Here is an 18896-nt window from a genome sequence, read left to right as displayed (position 1 = left end):
TTAGTCAATAGCATACAATTGATCAATTGATGTTGGAATCATTCCTCATTATATTAGGGGATGCAAACCACATGTTAAGGTAGAAACTCCCAAGATAATCATATTTGAATAAGGATTGGTAACAAACAGGGAGCTACAACTGAGAAAAACATTTGAGGAAAAGAACAAGATGATAGATGTGAACAATTTGAGCCCCCCAAGCCTTTCTGTGTTGGAGGGAAGCCTGCTAGCTTATCAGTGGGAGTGGTAAGCACTAGGTAACCTATCTACCACATAAGGAGTGGTTTCTGGCCCAGAAATTGTAGTTATTGGACGTTTGGGCAATTTTTCCATCTCTCTCAACTTTCTGTTTCAAAAGTCCACATTTGAGCTTGTTTTTTTCCTGTAACTAGTCTAGTCCAGATACAGATTTTTAGTTTTAGCACTTGAATTTGCTTATTCATGCTCAGCACTTGTTCGTAACTTGTTGTTAGCACTAAATAAGCTACAAATTACTACAGCACTCAACCTTCCTCATTACCTAGCAGAAAACAGTTTTTGTACTTACTTTCCTCACTTGCTTAGAGAAAAACAGATCTTGTATTCACTTTCCTCACTTGTCTAGAGGAAAATAACTTTTCATTCAGGCATGTCCAAGGGTCAGCTCTTTGTGTTCTCTCCTGTCTGTCTGATGAATATGGGCATCTTGGGGCAATGTAGCAATTGCCTCATGTTTATACACAACCCTTTCCTCCTACCACCCAACACTACAACCTGTGAGAGATGCACTTATCTAGACAAACTGGAGATAAAGCTCTCTCCAACCAAGACTGAACTGACAGTCAAGAGGAGAAGGTAAACACTTGCACCACACCACACTCATCACATAGTCCCACTAAACCTACACTGCCAAAATCCACACATAGAAACACAAAAACATTCATGGAGGCTCTCAATAATAATCTGCTCAAGCAACAGAGACGTCCAAAGCAGAAATGCAAGCAACCTCCACCCCCAACACAACCCAAATGACACATAGCCCACAGACTTAGTGTGCCACTGAACCACAGCCCATAAGGCAAAACGACGTACCCAACACACTAGTCATAGGTGACTCTATAATCAGGCACACTGATGTCCCACTCACCAGGCTAAACAAGGAGAAGGTTACTGTCAGTTGCCTGTTGGGTGCCAGGATCCACCACATAACCCACACACTCAGGTCACTCCACAACAAGTACAAATATGACTCTGTCATTGTCCATGCTGGTGTGAACGACTTAAGATGTACCTACCTGAACTACATGAAAAGAGACATGGAAGAGCTCTCCGATCTTGTAGCCCAGGCAGGTATCACCCTAGCCCCGAGTAGCATCCTGCCATCACCCAGAATGATACCGCAGTACAAGGACAAAATGACTGACTTCAACAATTGGCTAAGTTTCTGGTGTCATTCTAAGGGGATTCAGTATATGTCTGCCTGGGACAACATGGTCGACAGACCACGATACCTTGCCAGAGATGACCTGCACCTGTCACCCCTGGGATTCTGGATACTGGCTAAGGCTCTTGCCACCCCTATAGTGCCTTTTTAGGCAAGGTTCAAATGACAAATTCACCACCGTAACAGGAACAGGCAAGCAAAAACTGAGGGTAATGCTACTCAATGCTAGAATCTAAATCTCAAAATGCACTCCCTCAAGGCACTCCTTAAAATGGAGAACATTGATATCTGTGCAGTGACTGAGACCTGGTTCAAGGCTCCAGAGAGCACCCCTGCATTATCAGGCTATAACTCATACCACACTTTTTGGCCATCTAACCTGGACTGGAAAACCAAAGGAGGAGGTGTGTCCATATTCATTAAGGATATCCACACCTCCAAACTAGTTGCACAGCATAATGCATCCCAGGTTATCCAAGTGCAACTAACTCTGTGCAAAACTGCAATCCAAATTGTAGCTTGCTACAGATCCTGCACCATGCCCCAGGATTCCCACTCCTCTTTTCTTGATATACTGGAAAATATTAGGGTTCAACCAAACATGCTAATAATGGGTGATTTCAACTACCCCATCATTAACTGGGAAAACTACTCATGTACCAACTCCTTCACTCAATGCTTTCTGGAATTCATAAATTCCAATGCCCTGTATCAACTTATGCCCACCTCCACCAGGGGCAACAGTATCCTAAACCTAGTCATTGCCAACATGAGTGACTGGTGTTCCACACCTGAAGTCAACTCCTCATTGGTCAGACCCGACCATAAGCTAATCACCCTAGACATCCACATCCCATCCCCGACCCCCATTAAGGAAACCATGGTAACAAATGTCTACAAAGCCAACTTCACGCTTCTTAAGACAGAAGTGAGGAACTTCATGACACCCATGCAGATGGACAATACAGTTACTGTTAGAAAAATGTGTATTTGAATACATGAGAAATGCTAGTTTAAAAGCAAAGTAGTATATAATGCATTTTATTCTATTAATCATATAGTAGTAAAATTAATTCATGTCTAAATGTGAAGTAGTTTTGAAACTGCAGTGTGGCTTGAAGCAAAAGCTGATCCCTGACCCTGACAGAATGCTAGCTTAGCAAGTTTTAATGTTTATGCTTTTCACAAGTGATTATCTGCTGGGTCAGGAAATTAAAAGTGTGAAATAATAATCTTCTGCTCTTCCTGTGAGAATGAGATGGCCTTGTATATATGTTACTTAGATACCACGCAGCTGTGTGAGAAAGTGTAACAGAACAAAGACATGCATTAAAAGACTGAAGCTGCTATTGTATTCAAACTGATATGAAACTTTACAGAAAGACATTATGACTGACCAGCTGGATAGCAAGGCCGTATTGTATCTAAAGGAAAATTTCCTTTTTTTAAATGTACTGCATCAGAGTTATTAGATGAATAGAATACTGTTAGTAAAAGTGATGTAGATGCCTTGTGACTAACCACATCAGTAAGGTGGGCATAACTTGAATGCAAACACTATAAAATATTCTGTACTTCCTGCATCATGTCAGACAAAATTCTGTACCTGTATGGTTTTTTGCCTCCAGGTGTACACTAGTAAACTTTTGAATCTGAACCTCCTGTGTATTGAATTCTGATTTTTTTTTTAACAGTTTGGTCCTTTCGAGACGGAATTCCCTTGGTAAGCTGCAGATCAGAGCGTATCGGTGGTCGAATACTGCGCAGGAGAAGTTACCGAAATGGTTCTTCTTGAGTGAAAAGACCTCCGACTGAATTGTCGTGTGTAAAGAGGCTGGCCACTTTCTGATCTGTGGCCGAAGAGAGGAATTTGAACGTTTTTCAAAACCAGGAGGCTCAGGTAGGAAGAATTTGCCTTTTTTCTGTTTTAGATCAGGGACTAGGTTACAGTATATTGTTGTCAAGATTTGTTTTGCAGATCAGGGACAAAAGGAAGTACTGTGTATTTGGTCATAGATCAGGGTAACAGAATAAGGTAGACAGTTATTCTAGATAAACTGTAAAGAGGAACTAAGAAATTGACATCACGTGATAAAAAAGGGTTACGTAACATTTTCTTTGACATGGGTAATCAGTGCACTAAAACCTCGCGAGATCCGCCCCTAACCGAAGACGCAAAATACATGCAATTACAGCATTCTGATAACGTTAGGTATTATATGAAATGGGTTAATAAATATGAATTTGATGGTAAACTAGATAAACCTTCACTAGTTAAACTCCTTAAACAGCTTAAATCTGATGCAGGAGGTCAGGCAAAAAAGCAACGCCAACTAGGCATTCCTCAAGCACACCGGTGGATTGAGGAAGCAAATCGTAGAGAACAGAAGCTTAAAAATTCAAAAACATTATTTTTAGACAAAGAGGATAATAACTTGGTAATAGCGACAGCTCCTCCTCCTCCTCCCTTACCCCTTCCCTTACCCTTTTCAGGATATGAAGCGAGTGGACAGGCTGGTCCACCTCCGCGTTATCCTGAAGTTTCAGTAAGACCACAACCATTTGTTAGAGATCCTATTGAGACTAGGTCCCAACACGAAACACATAGGGACACAGAATCATACCAAATAGAGAGAAATCTACAGGATGAGAGTGAGGAAGAAATATGCCCACTTATAGAAGTTCCAAATCCTCAGGCAGGACAGGAAGGGCAGGATCCAACACTCTTAGTATATAGACCATGGACACCGGAAGACATCCGGAAGGCTACTGAGGGAATCCCCCATCCGAAAGTTAATTTTACGAAATTTTTAGAAGATTTACAAGGCATGAGGTTAAGTTACCACTTGAATGGGGAAGAAATAGAAAAAGTAGTGAGACAAATTATAGGTCCAGATTGGCACATGATTTGTGGCACCTGGAATCCTCGTAATGCAGAGCTCAGACCACTCTCACATAGTGATGCAGAGTTAGACAACAGAGTGAAAGATCTGACAGACCGAATCTCTGAGAAATGGAAACCTAGAACAGACTGGACTTGCATTAGTCAATGCATACAACAGGAAAATGAGACAATAGATGGATACTATGCTAGATTATTAGAATGTTTTAATAATCATAGCGGTATGTCGGTTCCTGAGAACCAAACGAATGATTCCCCGTATGAACAACAATTAAAAAATGCATTTTTGAAAGGTTGCATTGCACCTATTAGTAGCTTCATTACGAAGCATATGATAGATCATCGAACAGGGAGGCTACAAGCCTTACTCGAATACGCTAGACATGCTGAGAGACATTTTAATAGTAAAAAGAAAAAGAAGGCACAAGTCTTCACTGCTGAAGACGGAGGTGAAGTATTTGTATTGCAGTCAGGTAAAAAGGGCAAGAAGAATGCCCAGGGAAACAAACAGTCTGACAAACGATCAGAAGATTTTGAAGAGAGGAAAAAGAGAGGTGAATGCTTCAAATGCGGGAAAAAAGGGCATCTAGCAAGGGATTGTAGGCAAAACAAGAAGGTAATTACAGAAGATAAAGGAGATGAGGACTGACTATATGATAGTGAGGATACATCAAGTGAAAGTCAGAAATCATCAGGAAAAGTTAATAAACACAAAGCAAATGTAAATGTGATAGAAGGAGTAGAGGAAGTGCAAATAGATATGGAGGATGAAGAAAGTGAAATTTTGGACTTAGCATTGTTGAGCTTAGAGCTCTACTTGGCAGATACGAAACCGGAAGTTACACTTCTGGTGGAGGGAAGGGAAGTCAAATTCCTGTGTGACTCAGGAGCGTCACGGACTTTGATACACCCCTCCAAGTTACCAGAACATTCGGAATCACCTGATTATATACTAGTAAAAGCTGCAAATGGACAGCTATACAGGGAACCACTTTCCCATGATATAGCAATAACTGACCCTGTTTCAGGTATGACCCAGAGAAGTAAAATAGTTTTGTCTGCAAAGTGTCCAGTAAACCTATTGGGCAAAGACCTTATGCAGATATTTGTCATAGCAGTAGTTCCAACTGTACAAGGTATGGAGGCACAGAGACAAATGGATACCTTTGTAGTGCAAACGGAGGGTGAAACTTTTTACTGGTACAGCCAGGACCTAGTCACGACTGGTCCAGGGGCAGTAACCGAGGAACTGATGAACATAGCCATCAGTAAAGCCCCCCTCCCTTGACACTGATCGACAGCATTTGTTACACTGTACTCTATACTACTGTACCACACCAGGACCTGATAGAGAGTATGAGCAAGAACTGTTTAGAAATTGTGCAACTAGATTGGTTTTGCGTACTTTGTACTGGGATACTGAGGGGAACAGTGTAGTTAGCTGTTCATTACCTCAAGAATTCCTTGCATTGTATAGATCAAATCGGTTGCCACATGTCAGCTTGACAAAGAACAAACGTGTTAAATGGGCAGATTTAGGAGAAAAAGTAACAAGATGGGAGAAACAGACTGATTTAGAACTATCAGAGCAAGGGATACAAAAACAAAAACTGAAGTGGTTGACACAGTCACATCCAGCTGTACACTTGCAATCTAGCGAGGATAGCTGATTAGCATTTTTATTAGAAGAAGAAGAAAAGGCCTTGTGTAAAATTCCAACAACTCTCTGGTCAACAGGCAAGTCAGATGTAGGACTTATTCGAACAGCAGGACCAGTTACAATTACCCCAAAGTCAGCTTTCAGACCACAGAAAAGACAATACCCTTTGAGAAAGGATGCAGAAATAGGAATTAAGCCTATAATAGCAGCATTACTCAAAGAAGGAGTACTGGTAGAATCTCCTGATTCACCATGTAATACACCCCTATTTCCTGTTAAAAAAGCAAATGGGGAATGGCGGATGGTACAAGATTTACAAGCTGTAAATAATGCGGTAATACCTAGAGCACCCACGGTGCCAGACCCACATACTTTGTTAAATGATTTAGAACCGCAACAGAAGTATTTCTCTGTGGTAGATATTAGCAATGCTTTCTTTTCAATACCTATACATCCTGATAGTCAATATTGGTTTGCATTTACATTTCAGGGTAAAAGGTATACGTATACTCGACTACCACAGGGATATTGTGAGAGCCCAACAATATTTGCACAAGAAATGGCTAGCAACCTGGCAGGGTTTACCCCACCGGGAGGTAGTCAAATTCTACTTTATGTAGATGACATCTTGCTAGCAGCCCCCACCCAGCAACAGTGCAGGGAGGATACTGTAGCATTATTGAAATTTTTAGCAATACAAGGACACAAAGTAAACAAAAGTAAGTTACAACTTTGGAGAAAACAAGTTAGATACCTTGGATATGTAATATCCAATGAAGGTAGAATACTAGATGAGGAAAGAAAAACAGCAATTTTGCAAGCACCCAAACCAACAACCAAGAAAGAAATGATGTCTTTCTTAGGTACAACTAATTTTTGTCAGAGCTGGATACCAAATTATGCTTTGGAATCTGCTCCACTGACTGATTTGATATATAAGACACCAATGGCAGCACACGATTTCTTACAATGGACAACTGAAGCAGAAACAGCTTTCTGCAGGTTGAAGCAGTTGATAGCTTCTTCATTAGTTTTAGGACTTCCAAATTATCACAAACGATTCTTTCAGACCGTAGATTGTAAGCAAGGATATATGACTTCAGTATTGACGCAACAACATGGGGACAATCAACGCCCCATAGCCTACTATTCATCACAGTTAGACCCAGTGGCATGATCTTTGCCTCACTGTGTACAAGCAATAGTTGCAGCCGGAATGGCAGTGCAGGCTTCGGCCTCAGTGGTGTTATTCCACCCTCTAACATTGAGAGTGCCTCATGCAGTTGCAATAATTTTACTGCAAGAGAAAGTGGCATACATATGCATCTTTCATGTATGACTATACTGCTGAGCCAACCTCATATGACAATTGAACGATGTACGACATTGAATCCATCAACATTACTTCTAAACTCCTGCGGAGGGCACACCACACAGCTGCCTGCAGGAAATTGAACAGTTAGCTTTACCTAGATAAGATCTTACAGATATGCCCTTGGATAATGCCGAGGTGACATATTACGTGGACGGCTCATGCAGAAGGGGTCCTACAGGGAAGAATCTGGTGGGATATGCAGTAGTTACAGACACTGAAATTTTAGAAGCTCAATCCTTACCACACAACTTATCTGCACAAGCAGCAGAGTTGATAGCTTTGACGAGAGCATGTACTTTAGCAAAAAACAAGTGTGTAAACATATATACTGACAGTCAGTATGCTTTTTCTACAGTACATGTATTTGCACAACAATGGAAAAATAGAGGAATGATAACATCTAGTGGAAAACCTATTAATCATGCGCAATTTATTTTGGAGTTATTAGAATCTATTCAGTTACCTACCAAAGTAGCTATTTGTAAATGTGTAGCTCATACAAAACAACAAGATAAGATTTTGAAAGGCAATGCACGAGCTGATGCAGCTGCAAAGCAAGCAGCCTCAGACTCAGAAACTTTACTTTTAAATGAGGAATTACAACCCTCTGAGATTTTAGATTTAGACATGTTAAAAACAATGCAGACGCTTACTACAAAAGCAGAAAAACAAAAATGGGTAAAATGAGATGCAATTCTTGAGAATGGACTGTACATTTCCAAAGAAAGAAAACCGATATTGCCGTCTAATTTATTTAGATATGTAGCTTTGTTGAGCCATGGGCAGTGCCATGTCTCAACAGGGGGGGATGGTACAGTTAGTAAATCGAATATTCCAAACATACGGATACACAAACTACACAAAAAAATTTTGTGCAGCTTGTCATACTTGTAACAAGCATCATGCACAAGGAGCATTTAAAACCAAGCAAGGAAGTTTTCCTATACCACCATACCCGTTCCATACTATCTGTATGGATTTCATAGAATTGAATAAATGTGAAGGGAAGAAGTTTTGTTTAGTTATTGTAGACATGTTTTCTAAATGGGTAGAAGCTTTTCCAACCAAAAACCCAGATGCAGCAACAGTGGCAAAAGCCCTGATAAAAGAAGCAATCCCTAGATTTGGCATTCCAGAGAGGATTTATAGTGACAATGGCACACATTTTGTGAATCAGACGATTCACCAGCTTGGGAGATTTTTTGGTATCTCCTTGAAGAACCATTGTGCTTACCACCCACAGTCAGCAGGACTGGTGGAAAGGTACAATGGTACCCTAAAGAACAAGTTAAGGAAGCTAGTAGAAGAGACCCAAAAGAATTGGATATTTATTTTATTTATTTTATTTTACATTTGTTGACCGGGCTAGTCCAGCTGGATATATGTCCATTTTCAGTGGAGGCCCGGGGAGAAAAGCTCCACAAATTACAACAACATAAAAGGTCAAGACAAAGACAATAACAGTATAATTTGGTACATAAGTTTTAACAATTATAGTACAAGCCTAAGATTATATATTTTATATTTCAGTAGGAAAAAGGAAAAATTTATCTAAGAATAGATGAATAAGACTAATACATTTGTATTAGAAATGGTGTAGTACAAATCTTTATAACATATTACAAAATTAGATACACCTAGTAATTTATGATAAGAGATACTAAGGTCTCACAAAAACCTAAGAAAGAAAAACACTAGAGATCAATAGATAGAGTATAGAAGAACAGCAAACAAGGATGGATTTTCTAGTGTTATTTAACACATAGGTTGTGATACTATATGAAGGTGTTTGATCATTCCACAGTATATACTTATTTACATGAGAAAAATCCTAAGGAAGGTTAAGCTCACTAAAAATTAGTGAGACAACACAAGATCATGATAGGCTAGGAATTGTGGGAGTCTAGTTAAAAGTTAGGTACTTAGTCTGGGTTAACACAGGGGCATAGCCAGTGTGATTTGAGGTAGGGTTTAAGCTTGCTTTTAAATAAGCTGACAGAGGATATTGAGGTTAGCTGGCTTGGGAGGATGTTCCAGGCTTTACCTACTGTACTGGAGAACAAGGTGTCACCAGCTAAGTTGTTGGATTTTGATATTTGTACAAGTAGGTTATTAGCTGAGCGTAAGGTCTTGAGGTTATTATAGGGGATGACTAGGGATGTAAGTATGGGTGTATTCTGAGGTAAATACAGGATCTTATGGGCTACTATTAATTGATTGAAAAGTATTACATTTGGCAGCTCTAACCATCCTAACTGATTCAGATTGATACAGTGATGAGTTCTATAGGAGGACCCAGCTGCAAATCTGGCAATATTGTTGTAGGAGGATGTAAGTTTACTCAGATTACTTCTACATATTTTGGTATAGATAGGGGAGGCATAGAGCAAGGTAGAGATGAGGTGGGTACGAGCAATAGTAACCCTGGCTGGAGGTGTAAGAAAGGGTTTTATTCTATAGAGGGAACCTAGTTTCTTGTTTACTATTTTTATGGTGTTATTAATGTGAGGTTCAAAGGACAAGTTGTTCTCTATTAGTACCCTGAGTAGTTTGGTGGTTGGTTCCGGAGATATTATAGTTCCATCATTTGAAGTAATAGTAAAGTTAAGTGGGGAGGTTCTGCGGGTGGGGGTAAATAGTAGCATTTTTGTTTTTTTGGGGTTAAGGATAAGACATCTTTGTAGGAGCCAGTTTTCAACTGTATTAAAGGTCATTTGGGTTAGTGACTGAAGTTCTGATTGAGAAGCAGCAGCGCATATGAGTGTGGAGTCGTCAGCGTATTGGATACAGTCAGCTTGAGGAATTACAGAATGAAGGTCATTTGGAAAGATGGAGAAGAGTAATGGGCCTAATATAGATCCTTGTGGGACCCCTAGAGTGACTGGGACGTGGGAAGATAAAGTATTTTCCCATAGTACAGCCTGTTGCCTGTTATGTAGGTATGAATGGAACCACTGTATAGTATGGTTGTCCAATGACATGTTTTTGAGTGTGTCTATAAGGAGGTGGTGATTCACTATGTCAAATGCTTTGGACAGATCAATAAAAACAGCTGAGGATAGAGTATCAATATTACGATTGCTGTTAATATGGTTAGTGAAGGATAAGAGAGCAGAGGTGGTGCTATGAAATGGTCTAAAGCCATGTTGACAGGGTGCTAATAAATTGTGATCGAGTAGGTAGGTTAACAGTTGTATGTGTATACATTTCTCCATTATTTTTGCCAAAGGAGATAGAATAGCTATGGGCCTATAATTGGACAACTCTTTGGAGTTACCTCCCTTATGCAGGGAATTATGTGAGAGACTTTCCAGATTAGGGAATAGATCCTTCAGAAATAGTTCTGTTAATGAGGATGGATATGGGGTAGACTATGACTTTAGCAGCTTTTGCAGGTATTCTGCAGGTAATTTATCAGCAGAGAGTAGTGGGTTTAAGTTTCTGTATGAGGTTACAGATAAGTGAAGTGGGCACTGGCTGAAAATGAAATTGATGAGAATTATTGGTAAAGGTTGTGGCAGAGCCTGGGATGCTAGGGATAGCTGGTTGGCTAGGGATTGTATGGTTTCAGTGAAAAAGTATTAAATGAGTCAGCTATTTGGATGGGATTGTTGTGATCAGAGCCAGAGGAGAGGGAGTACTTGAGCATCCAGGGTGTAGGAGGTTATTGATACCGCCAGAATTTTTGGGGATTATTTTGGTTGGTTTGTTGTAGTTGGTAGTAGTTTTTTATCGGCTAATATGGCTTTTTTTGTTTCATTTCTAAACTTTCTGAATTGCAGGTGGTCTGAGGAGCTTTTTGTTGAGCGCCATTTGGCCCAGTGTTTATTTCTTTGGAGGATTTTTTGTTTGGTCGTTTTGGTGAGCCATGGTGCCGGTTTGGTTCTAATTCTAACTTTGCGTAATGGGGCATGGCTGTCTAAAATTGTTACAAATTTAGAGTTAAAGTATTTCACGGCATTATCTATTGGGAGGTATTTCAGGGGTGACCAGTCACAGGTGACTAGTTCAGCTTGAAAGTGAGCAGGGTTAAAATTTTTGGTAGTGCGAATAGTTCTACAGATGGCAGAGTTTAGGATGACAGTTTTTGTTCTGATTAAATAGGTAAGCAAGTGATCACTTATGTCCTCAGGGAGGATGCCTGTTTTATAGTTTAGTTGGGGGGTATTAGTGAGTATCCAGTCAAGGGTACTAGTTTTGTTGTTAGTTTTATTGGTGCGGGTTGGGGATGTTATAGTTTGGGTAAAACCATATAAGTTGATATGAGTAGAAGGCTGCTCAGATATACAGGAGTTCCAGTTAATGTTAAAATCTCCAAGTATAATGGTTTCTTGGGGGTAATTACTTGAGAGCCAGCTGAGGATAGCTTCTAATGTGTTGATGTTATTGCTTGGGGGAAGATAGACACATGATAGATATATGGCTTTGCTTTTGTTAAGCTGAACCTTAGTTAGAAGCATTTCTGCATTGTTGCAAAGTGGAGGTTTGGAGTCTAACAAGGTAACTTGTAATCCATTCTTATAAAGTATGGCTACGCCTCCTCCTTTTTTAGTGTTACGGTCACGTCTTATGATATTATAGCCAGGGGGTAGAACTGCACTGTCTTGTATTGATGGATTAAGCCATGTTTCAGAGAGACAGAGGATGTCAAAGGAATAAACATCAATAAGGGCATGCAGGTGAGCTATTTTGTTATTGATGCTACGAATATTAAGATGAGCTATCAGGAGAGAGTTGGGGGGCTTGGTAAGTGTCTGTGTGATTGAATTAGTTGGTGTATCAGGCTGTGTAGCTGTGATAGTGGTAGGACCTGGGTTAGGGTGTATATCACCATCTAACAGGGAGTGGACCTGAACTTTTAGGATGAGTTGTAGAAGTTTAAAAATTAGGTTCTTATTTTTTCTAGCTAGTGGGTTACATTGAGAGATGTGATGGAGTCTATGAAATATGGCTGCTGAGTACTTAGCTGAGCTGGGGAGGTTGCTAACACTATGAGTGGAGCTGGGGGTAAGGACAGAGGTGTGTGTGATGTGGGTATGCAGTCCTAGGAATCTATGGTGTTCGTAGAGAGTAAGTAGATAGGGAATGATAAGTATAATAAGGAGTAGTAATAAAGGTAAGGGTTTACAGGATCCTTGAGCCCTTTGTTTAGGTTAAGGTGGCTAAATGTAGGGATATTTTTGGATAGAGTGGTAGGGTAATGGATAAAGGTAAATGAGTGATGGTTCTTTAAGGGGGAGGAGATAGGGGTAAAGTGAGAATATAATAGAGGTAATAGCACTTTAAGGGGAGGAGTTAGAGGTTGGTCCTAATGCATAGGGGTGTGGCAGTTAGAGTATAAGTTTAGGACCACTGGGGGCGGGTGGAATTTGGGGGCAGGGTAGGGGAGCGGAGTGAGCCTGCAGGGCGAACGGAGTGGGATGAGCCACAGAGGAGTTCACCCTAGGAAAACAATCAGAGGAGCAGTAAGCAAAGGTAAGTAAAGCAGAAGAGGGAAAGGTGACACAATGCCTTGATAATAGAATATGCAGAGAGGGTTGGCAGTGAAGAATATTAGAAGAAAGAAAGAATAGAGTGGGAGTATTAGCTCTTCCAGAATATTAGAATCAAGAGCCTGTAAGTTACTTAAAATTGGAGTCAGAATGGTGGTCTAAAGGAAACCATTGCCCTCTAGTGGACAAAAGCTGTATAGCAGAGGCAATATATACTGAGAAAAGAGTGCAGGGCAGTAAGTATGCTATAGAGGATTGAAGAGGAAGAACAGTAAAAATACTTGTAGTCTAAGAAGGGGGAAGGGGTGACAGGTATGGGAGCAGATAGTAAAGGCTGCTAGCTGTCCTGGCTGGTGAAAGTAAACTTACAACCTAGGATATCACACACTAATTGTCTTAAGACTTTGGTTTAAAGTACGTACTTTACTTATAATTAAATTCCCTTGGGGACTGTAGCAGAGGGGAGGAAAGGTTCAGTTCCTTAGTTAGGGGAAACCGCAGTGTGTTGAGGAGAATAGTTGTTTTCAGCACGCAGGGCAAGTTCTCATTAATACTGGGAAACCAGGTTGAGCAGCTGGGAATATAAAGGGAAAAGAGAGACAGTAGTAAGACACACAGAGAGATAAAAAATAGACAGTTACACAGGCTTATTAAGTAGTAACTTGAGCATAGAACAGAGATTAACTTGCATAGTAAAACAGTCTTGACTGCACATATTACAATGTCTCTATCAGTGATAATATTCAAGCAAGACACTTATAAAAGCAATATAGTTCAGGAACAATAAAGGTTAAACTCTTCTATGACTCAGTCAAAGATTACATTCAGCAAGACACTTGTTAAAACAGCATATCTCTGAAACAATAAGGTTCAACTCATCTTATAACTCTCTATCATGTTTGCAGATATACTGTCTGCCTTTAGCATTGCTGAGTATGAGAACGGTTCCAAATGCAAAGGGTTTGACTTCCTTTGAGATGATTTTTGGGAGAGCATACTATGTGCCTCAGTGGAAAGCTCTCATGCCTGCAGAGCAAGAGGCTGACAGTTTGTTAGCAGAGTATATGAAGAAATTGTTAATGAATAAGTCTGTTTTGCAGTTTAACTCTCTTTCAGATAAGGAACAGACCAGACCGGTGGAAGCAGTCATGGGCCCTGGAAGTTGGGTGTGGCTGAAAGTGACGAAAAGGAAAAACTGGGCGAGTCCAAAGTGGGAAGGTCCATACCAGGTTTTGTTGGCAACACCTACTGCAGTTAGAGTGGCCGAGAGGACGTCCTGGGTTCATTTAACGCATTGTAAACCGGTAAAGAACTTTCAACTTGATAAAAACTTTGTGACTGATACACAACCAGACCGAGATGGCCAAAAACAAAGCGAATAGAAGTTTAGATCAACCCCAGAGATGTTGCATAATCATTTTGTTGTGTGTACATTTATTAACTGTAATTGTGACAATTTTCCTCTTGCTGTGGTTTATCCTACACACAACCACACAAGTGAAAGTGGGAAGGCGTGATGAAACGTCTATAGACTGGCATCCAAATTTTAACACATACCTGGCCATGAAATGTGTGTATGCAGAGACTATGAACATTTCAAATTGCTGGGTTTGTACAGCTATACCAACAGCATATGGAGGACTGGTAATGTCCGCTGTCCCTTTGGGGATAAATGAGACTTGGGAGAATTTACTTTTCGACACAGGAACTGTGAGGTCACAGGACAAAATAGCTTTATTTTTACCTGTCACACAAAAAGGAGTTGTATGTTTCTACAAAAATGACACCCTCCAGGTAGGCTGGAGCAATTGCAATATAACCATATCTTACCGATGTTATATTAAGAATAGTAATGGCAATACTTTTTGCAATACTAATTATGACTGATTTAAACTCATTGAAAACAACTATGAGTGACATTCAAAAAAATCCAGTTTTGTTTAAACAATTGTCAGTTATAGATCAGAAAATGTTTCATGCAGGGCTAATGCGTATTAGTACTAAAGTAGAAAACTGTTATTTTATTTGTGGGAAAAAGGCATACAAATGGTTACCTGAGAATTGGTCCGGCAGTTGTTTTTTGGGTTACTTGGTTCCGGCAATAAGACATACTGCAGAATTGCCTTTGGGTAAGATACAAAACGTAAGGGAAACAGCTCGAAAATCTGAAGGTCCAGTTAAGAAACCTGTGAATCCAGTTGGGAAGATCGAAGCTGGTTGGAAAGACCATAATTCAGTAAAAGACAAAAGTGAATTGACTCATATGGACTTGAGTGACAGTGTTATATCCTGGGCAGGAATACTCCCAGCTTATGGAGCAGTCAAATCGATCTGGGAGCTGATGAAGTTGTCGAAACTTCTCGAAGTAATGAGTAATGCAACTTTTTCCGCCCTAGAATTGGTGACTGATGAACTGAACGCAATGAGAACTGTTGTGCTACAAAATCGGATGGCTCTTGACTTCACCCTAGTGGCGAGAGGTGGTACGTGCGCGCTTATCAAAGAAGAATGCTGTGCTTTTATCCCTGACAATCGCCACGAGATAAATAATCACCTAGAGGTAATTCAGCAAGTATCAGCCATGACTGAACCAGGCCCAAACCCACTGACGGACTTTTTCCAGAATCTATTTGGGGGTGGGGTTCCATCCTAATGAATATTCTGATTGCCATTTGTGTGGGTATACTCCTAATAGGGGCATGTGTTTGCTGTGGAATTCCCTGCATGAAAAGATTAATCAAAGATTTTGTTGATGTATCTGTTACTGAAACTTTCTACCAAGATATTGAAATTGAAAGATTGATTTCAGATGACGCTTTCTCTGAAGTATAGATTAAATGACTCACCTAGCTGAAAATCCTGAGCGGAAAAGGCTAGGAGATGAAATGACAGTATGCATACTTCAAAATAGAATAAAAAGTATTAATAGGGGGAAAATGTTAGAAAAATGTGTATTTGAATACATGAGAAATGCTAGTTTAAAAGCAAAGTAGTATATAATGCATTTTATTCTATTAATCATATAGTAGTAAAATTAATTCATGTCTAAATGTGAAGTAGTTTTGAAACTGCAGTGTGGCTTGAAGCAAAAGCTGATCCCTGACCCTGACAGAATGCTAGCTTAGCAAGTTTTAATGTTTATGCTTTTCACAAGTGATTATCTGCTGGGTCAGGAAATTAAATGTGTGAAATAATAATCTTCTGCTCTTCCTGTAAGAATGAGATGGCCTTGTATATGTGTTACTTAGATACCATGCAGCTGTGTGAGAAAGTGTAACAGAACAAAGACATGCATTAAAAGACTGAAGCTGCTATTGTATTCGAACTGATATGAAACCTTGAATAAATAACTTTACAGAAAGACATTATGACTGACCAGCTGGATAGCAAGGCCGTATTGTATCTAAAGGAAAAGTTTTTTTAAATGTACTGCATCAGCATTACTAGATGAATAGAATACTGTTAGTAAAAGTGATGTAGATGCCTTGTGACTAACCATGTCAGTAAGGTGGGCATAACTTCAATGCAAACACTATAAAATATTCTGTACTTCCTGCATCATGTCAGACAAAATTCTGTACCTGTATGGTTTTTTGCCTCCTGGTGTACACTAGTAAACTTTTGAATCTGAACCTCCTGTGTATTGAATTCTGATTTTTTATTTAACAGTTACGTCTGCTGAATCCTACACAAATGCACTCTATAAGCACTTACACAAGTCCATGGATTGTGCTATCCCAAACAAAACCGAATCCTACACAAATGCACTCTATAAGCACTTACACAAGTCCATGGATTGTGCTATCCCAAACAAAACCAAAATGTTATCATCCAAAAAAAAAGGAAGCCGATCTGGTGGTTGCCTGCCATAAACAAACTCTACAACAGAAGGAAGAAACTGTTGCAAAAGAGAGTAAAATCCCATGAGTGGAGGAGCTCCCTGGTCAGCCTCAGTAAAAAGCTGCGATCCCTTATAAGATCCTCCAAAGCTAGCTATGAAAACAAAATCGCCACTGATTCCAAAAACAATCACAAAGCATTCTATAGCTATGTCGAGAATCTCAATGGTAACACCCAGATTTGCTCTGAGTTACAGCACAATGGCGCAAAAATGACAGAACCAACTGATATTGCCAACATCCTGGCAGATAGGTTCAGTGCTAACTTTATCCCTCTCTCACCCCCTAAAGGGCCCATATCTATACAGGGAAAATGCAGAGTTCCTGTAATCACAACTACGCACGTAAAAGGTGCACTGTCTAAAGCCAAAAACATAGCATTCATGGGACTGGACAACATCCCAGGCTGCATTTTACATGAAATTCAGAACGAACTGGCTCCCCACCTAAGCACCATGTTTAATCATAACCTCACGTCAGGCTTTGTGCCCACTGAATGGTGCACAGCAACAGTTATCCCACTGCAGAAAGGGGGAGCAAAAATTGATACAGGGAACTATCCCCCTATTAGCCTGATGAGCCTGGTCTGCAAGGCCATGGGATGTATCATCATGGAACTCATAAACAAAGACATTGGTAACATCCAAACTCTGGACCCCACCCAGTTCGGGTTTGTGAAAGGCAGATCATGCCTCCTGAACCTGATTGACTTCTTTGAGGCAGTCAACAAAGCCGTAGATGAGGTTAAGGTGGTTCACACAGCCTATCTTGGCCTTGCCAAGGCTTTCAACACCATCCCCCATTCTGGAATTATAGCTAAACTCACTAAACTAGGTATAAATCCCTATGTCACAAGATGGGTTGCCAGATGGCTCACTGACAGATCCCACACTGTAAAAGTTGCAGATTCCAAATCTGACTTCAAACCAGTAACAAGTGGATTACCACAGGGTTCAGTCCTGGGACCTCTTCTATTTGATATCTACTTCTCTGAAGTACAGGCTAACATAGAAGGCCTTTGGCTAACGAAGTTTGCAGATGAATGCAAACTAGGAGCCATAGTCGAGTCCCCAAATGATGGGGACATCCTACAGAAGGGCCTCACTGAGACAGAAGCCTGGTATCAGAGCCATGGCCTCAAGCTCAATGCCAAAAAGTGCACTGTCATCCCCTTTGATAAAAACTTTGTACCCATGAACTACCACATAGGTTGACAGTCTACTTAACACCAGATGTGTGATAAGAGACCTTGGGACCCAGGTGGACAGTAGTCTCTCCTTTGATAATCACATCGCCACAGTAGTCAGGAAATTCTTCTACGTGGCACACCTCATCACAAAAGGGTTCTCATCCAGGAAAAAAGAGGTCATTGTTCCCCTCTACTCGACACTCAGTAGACCCATTATAGAGTACAACACCCCTTTTGGAATCTACCTCACAAGACATCTACAGCAGCTGGAAAGGCCACAGAAGTACCTCACAAAGAGGATTACTGGCCTCAAACAGATGCCCTACACTGACCATCTCAAAAAACTCCAGCTTTACTCCATAGCATATCGCCTACTATGAGGTGATCTCTGCCTAACATATAAATCTATGTCAAACCCAGAGCTGTTGGACATGCTACACCTAAAGAAATCCCAATCCCTCTGAGCTACATGCTCTAGGGACCCAAACCTTGTCACCACAATAAACAGGACATGCTGGATGGAAAGATTCCTGTCCCAGACACTTCCTATACTCTGGAACAAGCTACCCATCTATGTAAAACAAAGTTCCTCATTAGCAGTCTTCAAGAAAAATCTTGATGAGTGGATGGGAAATAGGAAATTCACCCTGGGGATCACTTCTGTGGCTCTGCTTGACAGGGGAACAGGAAAATAACTTTCTTGGGTGGCGTAAGTCAGGGGAAACTTGTTGGCTAGGCTTACTTAGGCCCTTGGGCTGATAGCCTAGTGCCTACCTATGAACCTATGTATATTAAGGTTTAAAATTTGAGAAACATCTGGCATACTTGCTCTTGATAGCAAATGTTTACCAGTTTATATCTGCATAGATGAAGTCAGCCATAAGAAAAGAAGTTGTCTCAGTGGTTATCTTTTCAAACTGGTTATGTTATTCCTCATGTTTTAAAGGAGTAATAAA

The sequence above is a fragment of the Protopterus annectens genome, chromosome 9.part0, assembly GCF_019279795.1.
Source record: "Protopterus annectens isolate FY-2018-M chromosome 9.part0, PAN1.0, whole genome shotgun sequence".
Taxonomy (NCBI): domain Eukaryota; kingdom Metazoa; phylum Chordata; order Ceratodontiformes; family Protopteridae; genus Protopterus; species Protopterus annectens.
This window is presented reverse-complemented; position numbering follows the sequence as displayed.